General features: G+C 45.7%; 1 non-coding gene across 1 annotated transcript; it reads left to right on the top strand.

Annotated features, from left to right (window-relative positions):
* Positions 1-503: 503 nt before the first annotated feature.
* Positions 504-606, top strand: LOC127696856 (U6 spliceosomal RNA). Its single transcript, XR_007980314.1, has one exon. It is a non-coding gene; the product is annotated as a U6 spliceosomal RNA (small nuclear RNA).
* Positions 607-14,410: the final 13,804 nt, after the last annotated feature.

Below are 14,410 nucleotides of genomic sequence, written 5' to 3' on the forward strand. Positions count from 1 at the left end.
AATCATTTCTAGAACGGAGTTGCACAGCCAGTGGTTCTGGACACAGACCTCAAGGTCAAGGGGATCTGTAACTGGTTTTACTGTCAGAGTCCATGAAAGTTGTCTGGGGAGGTCATTCACTCTACTGTGTTACTGTAGGGACAACTAAACTTAACTCATTGAATAGCTATACTATTCAAATGTCTTCAGGTAAAATGTTTCTTGGAAATAACAGACTATAAATCCCAGAAGATTGTTTCACAACTGAGGAAATCAAATCAGAGTCAGTACTCAAACACTGGACCCTCTGTTGATAAACTTTCCTCTGTCATTCATCAAGCATTCCTTTGGTACTTATCCCAAGGACCATTGCTTGAAGCTGGAGAGAAACAACTTTGATAGGGCAATGTCTGTTCCCCAGGAAGGGCCTTAATCCAGCTGTGCAGAAATACTGCTGTTTAATTAACTAGAACCCATTGTCACCAACGACACAATAAAGGCATATTCAAGTGCATCTTCAGCATCTGATTTGGCAGCACATACACTGGAATCAGAACCATCCTGAGAAGATTAGCATGGACCATGCGCAAGGATGTTATGCAAATGTGCGAAATGTTCAAATGCATCCTGAAGGCCTAGGGGCCTTCCTCCAACCCCCACAACAACCAAATAAATAAATAAACTGAATAAGACACAAGGGCTGGGGTTGTAGCTCAGTGTAAAATGCCTTGATAGCACACGTGATGCCCTGGGTTTAAGCTCCAGTATCCCCATCAACAGGAATATGCTGGTGCTTAGACTGCCAATGCTCCTGCAGCTCCTGACCTCCGCTTACTCCCCTGGGTTTCTGTTTGGCACATTGTGACATCATGTGAATCCTTGGGTTTGATTGTAAAAACAGAAAACGCTCGTGACTCCTGGCAGTGTCAGACTGTTACTCCAAAGAGTTCTAAGGAGAAGACTGAGGATCTTTTCCCTTTCTGCTCCTGCAACCTTGGGGACACGGACCCCAGGCTGACACCACATGGAACCAGTTACCTTAAGAAAAAGAAAACAACAAAAAAGAATACAGAAAAGAATCTATTTATTCAAGTATGATGTAAACACAAACTTGCAATATTAATAGTTTTCTGAGAGGTGATCAAATGAACCACTGGCTTATAGATACTTGTCACTGCTGGAATAATCAGTTATAGTTATATCACAAGGTCCGAGGGGAAAGTGGCCCTCAGGAAAGGCAGTAAGTGTGAATAAATTCCACTAATGCAGCCAGGTGATATAGCACATGACTTTGATCCCACACTCAGAAGGCAGAGACAGGTGGATCTCTGAGCTCCAGGACAACCTGGTCTACACAGTGAGTTCCAGGACAGCCAGGGCTACACAGAGAAGCAACGTATCTTAAAACAAACAAACAAACAAACAAACAAACAAACACCCTCCATCAATGCTTCACAGTTCTTTCAAGAATCTGATTTTGGTGCTGGGCACAGTAGACCACGTCTGTGATCACAGTACAATAGGAAGCTGAGGTAAGGGGACTGCCTTCAGTTCAAGCCAGTTTAGCTGTATAGACAGTTCTAGACCAACCTGGACCATGACAGAGTGAGACCCTGTGGAGCAGAACAAACAAATTGGGATCAGACTAGTTGCAATATCACATACTTGTAATGCCAGTACTCAAAAGACAGAGAAAGGAAATTGCCCCAAGTTTGAGGTCTTAAAACACCACCACAACACACACACATACACACATACACACACACACACTGAAAGCGATTGCCATATGCCTCAGTAGAGTAAGCTTGGTAGCCCACACCTGTAACACCGACACTCAGGAAGTAGAGCCAGGAGGACAAGGAGCACAAGGTCATCCTCAGCTACATAGAGAGTTTGAGGCCAGCCTGGGCTACAGGAGACCCTATCTTAAAAGAAAGGGGGAGGAGAGAGAGAGAGAGAGAGAGAGAGAGAGAGAGAGAGAGAGAGAGAGGTGGACTCAGGGACTGAGGGTGTAGCTTAGTGATAGAACATTTGCCTGACATGACTGAGGCCCTGGATTTGATCTTCAGAATTTGGGAGTAGACTGAGGGTGGAGAACTGGATTTGAACTGTCGGTGACACATGCCTGGAATCTCAAGATCTCTCTAAGTACACTGAGCTCTCCTTGAACTGGTAATGCGACCATCTCTGGATACTCTGTGGGAGGGGGGGTGGTGGTTTTGTTTTTAAAAGATTTCTTTATTTTATGTATATGAGCACACCATCACTGTCTTCAGACACACCAGATAAGGGCATGGATCCTATTGCAGATGGTTGTGAGCTACCATGTGGGTGCGAGAAGAGCAGTCAGTGTGCTGACCACTGAGCCACCTCTTTAGCCCCTATTTTGTTTTTTAAGACAGGGTCTCATTGTGCAACCATCACTGGCCTGGAATGCTCTACATAGACCAGGCTGGGCTAGAACTCACAAAGACCCATAGGCTTCTGCCTCCGGAGCACTGGGATTAAAGGCATTTACCTACACTCCCGGATACTTTGTGTATTTGTGACTATACTTGCTGGGTGAAGTAGCAGAAAGATCCAGAAACCTGGTTTCTTTATCACTTTTACCTTCCAAACCCTCAACAAATGGATCAGTTCTTCAGAAGCCATGGACTTTAACTGCAAGGGTTTCTGGGAAATGTAGTTTTTGCTTTCCAGTCTCACAATCTGGCAAGGCCCGTGGAAGGGAAGTGAAATAGATCTCTTATAGTAGCTATCACCTCTGGCATTTCTCTGGTTCTTACATTTTATTTTATTTGTATGTGTGTGTGTGGGGAGGGAGGGTGATAAAGTAGATTTATGTGCACTATGTGTGTGTGTGTGTGTGTGTGTGTGTGTGTGTGTGACCAAGAACCTTTGAAAGTCAGAAGAGGCATGGATCCTCTGGAACTGGAATTACAGGCAGTTGTGAGTTGTTGTGTAGGTGCTGGGAACCAAACCTGGGGCCTATTTAAGAGCGGTAAGTGCTCTTAACGGCCATCTCTCCAGCCCTACCCCTCTTTTTATAAATTATATTATTTTAGTGAATTTTGTGTGTGTTCTGAGCTGGTGTACGTGTCCCACAGTGTGCATACATATGGGATGGAGGACAAGTTGGGGATGTCCTTTTTCCCTCTTCCATCCTATGGGCTCCAGGGATCCAAGCCAAGTCCTCAGGCTTGGAAGCATGTGCCCCCCACGCACTGAATTATCTGGCCTGTCTCCTCCAACTGTCTCTTGAATTCCTGCTGCCCTGTGGCCTTTCATCCATCTCTTGCAAGACTCTGAGTGCAGAGCGTCTGCCTGGAACAAGACAGAAACTAACTGAGCTGCCACAAAGAGGTCTAGACCAGAGTCACTTAAGAAGTAGACTCTCCCAGAGGCAGCTGGAGTTCTGAGTTCGAGGCCAGCCTGGTCTACAGAGTGAGTTCCAGGACAGCCAGGGCTACACAGAGAAACCCTGTCTTGAAAAAAACAAAAACAAAAACAAAAACAAGGAGGAGGAGGAGGAGGAGGAGGAGAAGGAGGAGGAGGAGGAGGAGGAGTACACTCTCCAATCTTTCAGTGTGCTCCAGGCTTACCGGCTTTTATGAGCTGTCACCCATGCTGGGGTGAGTCTTGATGATGCAGCTGTCTTTGAGTCATTTCTGTTCCTGTAAGGCGCCCATACTCCTGGAAGTAACCCCAATAAAACTCATTGGTTCATCAAATTGGACTTTGGTGGTATCCATACTTTGGTCTGTCATGGGCTCCCTATCTGGGTGAGTAGGTGTATGTGTGTGTGTGTTTGTGTGTGTGTGTGTGTCTGTGTGTGCACATGAGTGTGTGTGTTGCATCTCCCCAGGAGAGCTTTTGCCACACAAAAGTTGCATTTGAATTTTCTTCTGAAATACACCCTTGATCATGTTACTTCATATTCAAAATCTTGTCACTCATTCATAAGAATAAGGCTCATTCTGCTACTTGTCTGGTCCCAACCCACATCCAGCTGCCAAACCTGCCACCTCATCACACAGTCAACCTTCTCCTGTCACAGAAGATAACGATGCTTTTCATGTCATCTGCCCTGCCTACTTCTTTTCGTGAGTTTCCCGGACTGGAATGTCTCCTTGTTTCCAACTCAGCTGGAAGGGGTGACATGGGCTAGTAATTGTAGCATTCAAAAAGCTGAGGCAGGAGAATTGAGAGTTCCAGGCTAGACTGGGCTACATATATAGATCCCATCTTAAAAAAATCAAAAAGTGCAGGTTACCCATCTGAGAAATTCAGCTCTCTTTCCTTTCGTCCCCAGGCAGAATCAATGAATTCTTCCTAGCATGATCTCCTTACTTTGTATGATAGACATTTCATTATGAAGGAGTGGCTCTTACTTCTATTTTTCCGTGGATCCCAGTGCTTGATTCTGAGTAGATAACAAATACATGCCAAATGAACAGACAGGTGGACTCTTCTGAGTCTTAGGGACAGCGAGTCTCATTTTGTTTGAGAGAGCGACAACATCTTCCACAGCCCAGCCTCAAGCTCACAGTGTCAATACAATTGCTTTGAACTCTCTTTTTTTTTTAAAGATTTATTTATTTATTATCTGTAAGTACACTGTAGCTGTCTTCAGACACACCGGAAGAGGGCGTCAGATCTCATTATGGATGGATAACCTCATTATCCATGTGTTTGCTGGGATTTGAACTCAGGACCTTCGGAAGAGCAGTCAGTGCTCTTAACCACTGAGCCATCTCTCCAGCCCCTGCTTTGAACTCTTAATCCTCCTTCTCCCACCTCCCAAGTGTGAGGATTTCCTGCATGTGCTGCCAGAGTGTGGCTGGACTGGTTTTTTCCCCCTTCTATTTATAAACTTTCTGAAGTTCTCAATTCAAAAATTACCCTATAGGCTGGGTGTTGTGGGTCACGCCTGTGATCCTTGTACATAAGAAGTGGAGGCATGCCGGGAGGTGGTGGCACACACATGTAATCCCAGCACTATGGAGGCAGAGGCAGGTGGATTTCTGAGTTCGAGGCCAGCCTGGTCTACAGAGTGAGTTCCAGGACAGCCAGGGCTATAACAGAGAAACCTGTCTAGAAAAAAACAAATCAATAAAAAAAAAAAAAAAGAAGAAGAAGTGGAGGCAGGTCAAGGGTTCAAGTTATCCTCTACTGCATATCCAGCTAGGTGTATGAAAAAGAGTAAGTGGAGGTGGAGGACAGGGAGCAGGGGTTGGGGAGCAAGAGGAAAGCCGTGAGCAAGGAGAAAGGACAATATTGTGACTCAGAAACATGAGCTGCAAACCACTCAATATTTCCACCCCTCATCTTCTTTCACCTTTTTCTCATTTCTTCACGATCTGATTGGTCACTAAGCTCCACTCATGGCTTTTACCCCCCACCAAACACAGCGTAGATCCTGTGTTCTTCATCTAGTTTGTCACTATGGTGGGCCCACACAGATATGCTTATTGTATTTTATTTTGCTTTGGAGACAAGGTCTTGCTAGGTAGCCCAGGCTGGCTTCAAAGGCCACATCCTCCTGCTTTGGCCTTCTGGATTGACAATGTGTCCTGTCCCAGGAGGACATGAGAACTTAGGGCCTGGCTTAGCTAGTAGCGCCCTTCCTGCAGAAGGTGCTCAATGTCAGATCCTTAGCACCCATGTTTTAAAAATGTGATCTGCATATGTTTAACTCCAACACGTGGGGAATGGAGGTGGGATGGGGAGGCAGTGGACCGGCTTGCATGCATGCACTCAGACACACATAAACACACATACAATCATACATACATATGCCACACACACATACACCCACATATGGGAAAACCTTTCTGTAGACGGGCATGTTGCTGTATACCTGTAGTCCCGGCACCTGGGAGGCAGAGATGAAACGACGATGGGTTTGAGGGAAGCCTGGGCTACAATCCCGAGACCCTGCCCTAAAACAATCACTAAGCCATTCAGAATTTCTACCTTGTAACAGACAAGATACCTTATGACCGCCAACCCATCAACTTCCCAATCTAATCCTCTAGCCACAGGGAACTCTTTCTTACACTCACATCCCTGTGTTTCTGGGGCTTCTTAGTGACTTGCTTAGCTGAAGAGCACTTTGCCTCGTGTCTACCTGGTAACTCCCAGGCAGCCTTTGAGCTTCTTGCCTCTGTCTCCCCGTTATTGAACAGGTCAGTTAGCTTGGAGGTGAGGGTGTATGCCTTTATTTTTTTTGTTTAAGATTTATTTATTTATTATATGAAAGTACATTGTAGCTGTCTTCAGACACCAGAAGAGGGCGTCAGATCTCTTTTTGGATGGTTGTGAGCCACCATGTAGGTGCTGGGATTTGAACTCATGACCTTCAGAAGAGCAGTCAGTGCTCTTAACCACTGAGCTATTTCTCCAACCCTCCCCCGTTTTTTAAAGATTTATTTATTATTATATATAGATACACTGTAGCTGTCTTCAGACACACCAGAAGAGGGCATCAGATTTTATTACAGATGGTTATGAGCCACCCTGTGGTTGCTGGGATTTGAACTCAGGATCTTCAGAAGAGCAGTCAGTGCTCTTAACCACTGAGCCATCTCTCCAGCCTTTTTTTCCCTTTCTTTTCCTTTTTTTGGAGGGGTGTGTGTGTGTATGCCTTTAATCCTAGAATGCTTTGAGTCCTCCCATACCCTCCTGGGCTTCCAGGCTATACGGCCATGGGCCCTGTGGTTTGTCTGTCTCCATATAATATAAGTTCCTCGAGAGAAGAACCAAGACTCATTTTTCTTTTTGATCTTTAGCGTCATGTACAGAATCAGACACAGGTACCTGATAAGCATCTGGGGACAAAAGAATAGATGGAGTCGGCATGGTAGTGTCCTTTTGTAATCTCAGCCCTGAGAGAAGTGGAGGCAGGAGGATTAAGAGCTCAAGGGTTCAAGGTCATTCTTCTCTGAAGCTAACTTAAGCTACCTGAGGCTCTATCTCAAAACAAGAGCAAAAATCCCCTCAACACAAAACCAAAAGAAAACAAAGGATTTAAGGTCATGTACACAACCCTAACACAAAATGCTAAGATGACGTTGGGACAGCTGGTGTCCCCAGCACCTTGCATACATCCATACACTGGACCTCCCTAACGAGGTTGGGGGCAGTGAGGAGTCTAAAGACCCCAGTGGTCAAGACACTTGCCCATGCCGGGCAGTGGTGGCACACTTGGGAGGCAGAGGCAGGTGGATTTCTGAGTTGGAGGCCAGCCTGGTCTACAGAGTGAGTTCCAGGACAGCCAGGGCTACACAGAGAAACCCTGTCTCAAAAAGACCAAACAAACAAACAAACAAAAAAAAAAAACAAAAAGAAGATATTTGCTCATAGGCATTCAGGATTCAGGTCGGCCTTTGCCTCTATATTGCTTTCTTTCAGTGGGAAGGGTTGAACTCCAGTTCTTCCTGCCTCTGCCTCCCAAGCTGGATAGTTTACAGGCAGGTAACGCCATGCTTGGCAGACTGTTCTTAGCTGTTGTATCTGCCCTGGTGACAGATGGTCAGAGTGTGCCCTGCTGATGGATGGATAGCCTCTCAGAACAAAGGCATTCCGAGCAGGAAAGCAATAGAAGCGAAGATATGAATGTTCCCTCACAGGGCTGGTGAGACGGCTCAGTGGGTAAAGGCAGAGGCCCCTAAGTCCCGTGACCCGAGTTTGATCCCTGGGACCCACGTAGAGAAAGGAGAGAGCTAATTCCCGCAAGCTGTCCCCGCCACACCTCTATGTGTGTGGTGTGGCACACAGGAACACACCCACTAAATAAAGAAGTTAAAAAAGAAAGTTTCTTTTTTTAAGCAAATTTGCTTTATTGCTTAGTTATACATGTATATAGATACGTATACGCATGTGTGTATGCAGGGATGTACGCATGAGTGCTCACGTAAGTCACAAGAGGACTTTGGACCCCTTGGAGCTAAAGCTGCAGACAGTTGTGAGCCTTGCGAGGTGGGTGCTGGGAACTGAACTTGGCTCCTCTGGAAGAGCAGCAAGTCGTCTTCACCACTGAGCCGTCTCTGTAACTCCAGGTTTTAGAACTTTGAAACAAACAGAGTCTCTGTTTCACAGCAAGGCCGGCCTCCAACAAGCTTCCAGCATTCCTACCCTAGTGTGTGAGTACTGGGATTATGGGCATGCCTGTATATACCATGGCTGCTAATGTTTACATCATTTGAATATGGCTTTTGTGGCCATATCTGCAGTTAATTCTTTTCTGTAAAAAAAAAAGGTCATTTCCTACAGTATGCCTCACATTAAAACCTTTGAGAACACACTCCTCAAACTTTGGAAGCTTTTTTGTTTTTTGAGTCGTTAGAAACTGAACCAAGGACTTGCACCAGCACTGCTAGCTATGCCTTTATTCTAACTTACAGTCAGTACTGTGAAATTACCCATCAGCCATTCTCACATATGATCCTAAGGCTGAGTTGAGCTAACCTAGACTCCACTTCTCCTGATACACTCTTCTGAACATTCCGGATCCTAATATTTAGACGTAGAGCCACGCTGCCGTGCTAAGTGCTAGGCACTAGCTGCATTCTCCACCCCTCTAAGGGTCTCGCTGTGCTCCTGGCCCTGAATTTGCAATGTATCCTAGGCTAGCCTTGAACTCTTGCCTCAGTCGCCTAAGAATTAGGATTTCAAGTATGTGCTACCACACCCACTCACACACTGGTCTTGGGCCCATCTGGATACAGCCAGGAGTCACATGACACAGTACCAGCCAAAAATGACATCCTGTGAGAGGTCATGGGATATCATGGTTAGGATCGCAAAGCCAGGCTGCCTGGCTCTGCCACACACTAGCAGTGGGTCCTTAGCTGTGTCACCTACCTGCTCTGCCTGCTGGTCTCTTCATCAATAACAGGAACAGGATAGTGATCTCTATCTCCTGCCACTGCCGTAAGGTTTACACAGTTAATATATGTGGAGCACATGATACCGTTTGGCAAACACTCTAATAAGCTGTTAATAAATATTAGCAAGTTTCATGTTGGCAGTCTTTTCTGATAAGTTTTGCCAGCTGATTGAGTTCTTTGTGTGAGGCTGTTTTCCATTATAAGATAAACAGAAATCTAGAGATCTGGTGCGGGGAATAAGTCTTAAAGAGATATAAAGGAATTAATAGCCTTTGCTGCCTTAACAAAACCAGTTCTTGGCCCTGAGTGGGCCTTTAAGGGCCTATAATTTACATTAGCACTGCCTTCCTCTCAGCGGGCAGTTTTTGGCACAGCTATTTGTGCAAGAGGGGCGAAGGTCAAGGGACTCCTGTATTGAAGGCCTTTCACAAAATGCAGGGTTTGGCTTCTGAGATTAATGTTCAGAGGGGACCCCTGCTACACTTAATTCTTTTTTCTGTGAACTCAGTACATTTTTAAAATTCACTTAGAGGCCCTCCTACCGTGCGGCATGGTAACTGCCAAGCCAGACTCTGTCTAATAGATTTCTGAATGGCCCTCCTCACCCATGGGCGGTGACCAAGGTCTGGGTTTGGCAACTGGGTTTAATCCTTTGGATTAGAGTGCTTGGGGGGATAACATGTCTTGCATTTACACATATTAGATCCAGTGGGGATTTAATATTAAAGTTGGAAATGAAAAGTGTTTTGTTTTTTAAGTCCTCTACGAGCAGGGTTCTCAGATAAGAAAACCCGGGAGGCTGTAAAAATGGTGGGGAGGAGGGGACTCACTCTGGTTGCACGTTCTGAATTAACGCTGGATTTTTGAAGGATTTCTAATGAAGGAAGTGTCACCAGTCTCCATAGAGTTTGGGACTCAAATGGGTGACTTCATCTCATCTCCCAATACTTGTTCTGGTTCAGATAAAATTAGAAGAAATGAAGGAGATAAGAAGAAAATAAAATTACTGAGATAACATTATCAGCTCTGACAAGAAATAAATAACAGGTGTCCCTGCCCCACCCCACCCCAATAAACTCACCCATTTATCATGGCCTCAACATGATCATAGCAAAACATTGTTCTGTAGAGAAACGGGCGCACTGATGCCATGGTCCAGACACAGCTCTCTGTATACTGTCCATTTAGACCTCCCACGGGCCGGTTAAGAGAATCGACTGCTGTGTATTGAAAACGTAGTGTGACTGAGGCGGGTAACTCCTCAGTAGTAAGGGGGAAAATGATTACTGGGAATTAAAAAAAAAAAAAAAACGCCTCTGTCTTTCTGTGTCTGTGAGTGTGTGTATGTATTGCTATTCAATCCTTATAATGAGCAGACAGGGCTGCCATCAGCAGTAAGGTGGGGCTTGGAAAAGTAGATATTTTAACACACTAGAGAGGGGACTCACTATGTAGTGTTGGCTGTGTTGGAGCTTGTTGTGTAGACAGACTTGGTAGATCAGGCTGTTCTTGAACTAGTACATATTCTCCTGCCTCAGCCTCCAGAATGCTGGGGTTAAAGACATTGGCCACCACACCTGGAGCTTTTTTTTTTTTTTTTTGGTTTTTTCAAGACAGGGTTTCTCTGTATAGCCCTGGCTGTCCTGGAACTCACTCTGTAGTCCAGGCTAGGCTGGCCTCAAACTCAGAAATCTGCCTGCCTCTACCTGTAGCTTCTTTAATCCGTTCCTTAACTGGGTGCAGGAAAAGCACTATGGGATAAAGAGAAGTCACAGAAACTCTACCTCCGCCCCATTTTAGAACCTTGGAGAAACTGCTGACAACTCAGTTCCTGAATCTGAGCTCTGGGGTAATGCTGATGATTTGTGTCTTACCTATCTTGCTCCACACTGTTGTGATCAGCATCGATAATTAGTGTTTCTTTGGAAATGTCACTTCCGTGAGTAGTTCTTACTGTATTGTGGTTCTTTACAAAGGTCTGAGCCTTGCCTCTTAATGAGAACTTCTTGGCACAGCATTGAACTAAGCTTTAAATATAGGAAAGACAATTCTTTGAGAGCCTTGAGGTAGGTGTTTTCCAGGTACCAATACATAGGAAATGGTATTTCCTGTGTATTTTCTAAGTGCCAGGAACCATGCTGAGAATTTGCCTTGCATTTAACCCCTAAAAATCCAGAGGAGTAGATGTTATTTCGCAGATGCAGGAACTGAAGCTCAGAGCACCTGAGTAGTTTTGTGTGACATTGGTCATCTCAGAGGTTAAATTGAAATCAAATCTCTCAGTGAGTGTGTATATGTGTATGACTGAGCATGTATGTGTGTGTATGTGTGTGCTCGAGCACGTGTGGAGGTCAGAGACAACCCCGGGGGTGTTGGGGGCTTGCCTTCCAACTTGTTTGAAACAGAATCTCTTTGTGAGTTGGTACTGTGTGTGGCAGGCCAGCTGACCCCATTAACTTCCGCGGAGTCTCATTGTAGAAGCACTGGTTCTACCTGGGTTTTATGGTTTTGTTTGTCTGTTTGTTTTGGTTTTGGTTTTTTCAAGACAGGGTTTTTCTGTATTGCCCCAGGCTGTCCTGGAACTCACTCTGTAGACCAGACTGGTCTGGAACTCAGAAATCCGCCTGCCTTTGCCTCCCAAGTACTGGGATTAAAGGCATGTGCTACCGCCGCCTGGCTGGGTTTCATGTGTTCTAACTCAGGTTCCCACACTAGTGCAACAAGTGTTAGCCACTGAGCCATCTCCCCGGCCCAGGATTCAAATCTTCATGTTCTTTGTACTGATTCTGGAACCCTGAGGCAGAATAGGACAGAGGCAGAAAATCCAAGTCATGGGCTCGAGGTCTAAGATGACTCGAAGTGGGACTTGGTGGGCATCAAGGTCATCCCCAAACAGAAATAATAAAGGCTTATATTTATTTTCTCCATAGACTGCTTTTCGTAGTTTTTCGAGATAGTGTCCTTGTATAGCCTTGGCTGTCTTAGAACTTGCACTGTAGACCAGGCTGGCCTCAAATTCACAAAGCTCTGCCTGCCTCTGCCTCCTGGGTACTGGGTTAAAGTCCTAAGTTACCACCCGGATCATTATCTGTCATTTCCAAAGTTCATTTTAGCCAGGAGTGGTTGAAGGACTTTCGGCACCAGGATGAAAGGGCTTAAAAGGGGGGGAGTATAGGGGGTTAGGTGAGTGTGGCTAGGTGGCGTGGGGGAAGGGTCCAGGCGGGCCCTTGCCTGGGCACCTCTGCCCCTGAGGGACCACACACACACAGACATGGTATAGAATAGAGTTTATTCAGAATAGGGGATGGGAGTTAGTGGTAGAGAGAGAGAGGTAGAGAGAGAGGTAGAGAGAGAGAGAGAGAATAGAGTGGAGGCCAGCGATGACCACATGGAGGGGGAGGGGGGAAGAGCCCCAGGGGCAGAGAGGTGAGAGAGTGTGGGAGAGCAGAGAGCAAAGAGAGAGAGGAGGAGCAAGTAGCCCCTCTTATAGTGGGCCAGATCTCTGGGGAGGGGCATACCTGGCTATTGCCAGGTAGGTGTGGGGTGGAGCTTAGACAAAACCCCAACAGTGGTTGCACTGGGGCAGGAAGGTGGCTTCAGTATTTAAGTCCAAGACTAGCCTGAGCAGCATAGTGCAAAACAGTCTTTTAAAGAAAAAAAAAAATCTGTATTATCTTTACTATACTCATAGGGAGAGAAGTGGAGAGTGGGGAAAGTAATTATACATGGTTTGCTTGGCCAGCCTGGGCTACATGGAATCTTGTCTTAACCACTTTCCTTTATGTTTCCTAAAAAAACCAACTCACAAAAGAATCATACCCACTTGGAAACTGGATGTATGGATGCCTGTAAGCACTCCTATCACTTGGAAACTGAAGCAGAAGGATAGCCTGGGCTACAGGGCTACACTGTCACACAAACGAGCAACAGTAGCACACCAGTTTACTGTATCAATGGGTGGAAGGGCAAAAAGGCAGGGAAATGCAGGCGGCCATTGAGCTTGTGAGGCGGAGGAAGCGACTGAGAGCACTCAGGGAGGTTTGCTTCCTGGAGCCTCTCTCCAGGGCTCAGCTCCCAGGTGCAGCGGACGGACAGATGCTACCTCACCTGGCCTCTACACATTTGCATTCATCCTGGCTGAGTGCTCAGCCACAGAGCTGTCTCTTTCATCTTCCCTCCGTCCTCTCCCTCCCTCTCTCCCTTTCTTTCCTGTTGACTTTCTTGCTGACCTAAGATCCTTGCTCTAATCTCTGTGGTCCTTGCTTCTCAAGGCTGGCCCAGCACGCCCTATGGAAAACCTATTTTGAAGTACAGGGCTGTGCCTCCTGTAGCTCAGAAAGTCTTTTGGAAACTGGGTTTCCAAGCCTTTTTACAGCTGCAGAGTCTTGGTTGCTACCTCACTGTATCAACCCCTAGGAAGTCCTCGGAACTGGGTGTTTTCTACAGTAGGCGATTCTCGGTGCACGCGCCTATCAACAAAGACTTGATTTAGAATCCAGAACATGGTTAAACTGGTCTGGCTTGACTTTTGCTGCCTAAAAGATAAAAGATCAAAGATCAAAAGGATGGAGAGCTTCAGAATTCCTGGCTGGCTTCAGGAATTACTTTTACTAATGGTGGTAAGATTCGGCTTTTAGATTAGACTGGAAAAGCCAGCTCTTGGAAAAGTTGGACTGCTCATGTAACCTCTGTATGGACCGTGTCTTCCCCTCCAGAACGGGGACAGACCTGAAGATCAGATTAAGGAAATGGGTGAAAGGGCTCCTGAGTAAGAAAGGCCTCAACATAAAGAGATTAGGATTTCTTCATTTATATGTCAAGTTGAAAGCGAGATAAAGGGCAGACACCAGTTCTCTTTTACCCTCCACTATTACTTAGTACTGATATTTACAAGTTTCCAAACCTCCCTTTCCTCTCCGCATTCACAGATTTTCAAACTGCATGGCTCATTGTTACCTAGCACTTTTAACCTATGGAGTGACTGGCAGGGTGGCAGACAGGCCAAGTGCCTAAATCTTTTTAAATCAGCATCCCACAGGTGACACAGACGACGGATTCGCAGTTTATGGAATGCAGGGCAAACTTGTCTCCATGCCCCTTGAAACTTTTACACAGAGACGAAAATCAGTTGCCCACCCCGTTACAAAGACTTCGTTTTTCTCCTTGAGATTGTCTACAGTGAATGCAAAACTCCCATCCTGAGAATCTTTCAGAAACTCAGAATTGGTGGCTAAATAACTTGCTCACAGGCTCACAGGTAGTGAGGCTCGGCGTTGGGTCTGGAGACTCCTTGTAACTTTCATTGCACATTTTCTACGAGGGGGGAGGGGAAGGGCCATTATACATAATAATAATATCACTAACAACGGTGGCTAACGCTATTTGCCGATTCCCTTTTCATCTTCCATTTAACTAGATGGGGCAGATAGTTTTGGGTTCTTCTTTTAATTAAAGTAGCCTACAGTGAAACAGTATGTTTTTTTTCTTAGTTGCATGACATTGCAACCCGAAATCACAACTTTAGGTTCCTTGTGGTGCCC

This window comes from Apodemus sylvaticus, chromosome 11 (assembly GCF_947179515.1).
Source record: "Apodemus sylvaticus chromosome 11, mApoSyl1.1, whole genome shotgun sequence".
Classification (NCBI taxonomy): Eukaryota; Metazoa; Chordata; class Mammalia; order Rodentia; family Muridae; genus Apodemus; species Apodemus sylvaticus.